Below are 775 nucleotides of genomic sequence, written 5' to 3' on the forward strand. Positions count from 1 at the left end.
TATCTCATGGATACTAAAATGTTGTGTGTGTTACACACTAAGTCAGTCTCTTGGATTCTGAATTCCCCCTCCGAGCCCCTGCTGCCAAAAGATTCAGAGATCATGATTAAATTTGAATTACATAGATGTAGAAAAAAATAAAAGACCTGAGTCATAGCAGAGAAATTCCACAGGGAGCCTGCATCAGTTCATTGTTAAGTTGCCCACTTTCTGTTACATGAATTAGTGTCTGTTCACACTGTCTGTGTTTGGTCCTTACCACCACATTCTCCTCTTCCTATTCCCCCTCCTTCTCCCATATTCCATAATCATCTCAAAATGGCACAGCTATGAAAATAATCATGGTTAATGTTCCAACAATGAGATCTCTTGTGCAGTTAGCTCAGTGTATATTGTTCCTTCACGTGGGCATGTGTATGTGTCTTAATGCCATCTGAGAAAACCAGTAGAACTTGAAGCCTCACTAAAAATCTATAGTGTTAATTATCTGCTTTGTCAAACCTTGGTAGTGATTTTTTTTTTGCCTCTTGAGATTGACAGATAAATAAAATAAACTTTTACCATCCAGATGTTTTTGTTAATTAAGCAGACTCATGCTTTTATTGTCCGGATTCACACAAATTTTCAAATATTCTCATATTGCTTAGAGTAAGGTAGGGATATCTGCTACATTCCCCATGAGAAAATTTTCCAGTGGGAAAATATTCTCAGATTTTTTCATCTTCTATTCTTAAACATCTATTCTTCAGCATCACTTAATTTGCTCATATATTTT

This window comes from Bison bison, unplaced genomic scaffold, assembly GCF_000754665.1.
Source record: "Bison bison bison isolate TAMUID 2011002044 unplaced genomic scaffold, Bison_UMD1.0 scf7180017864519, whole genome shotgun sequence".
NCBI lineage: Eukaryota > Metazoa > Chordata > Mammalia > Artiodactyla > Bovidae > Bison > Bison bison.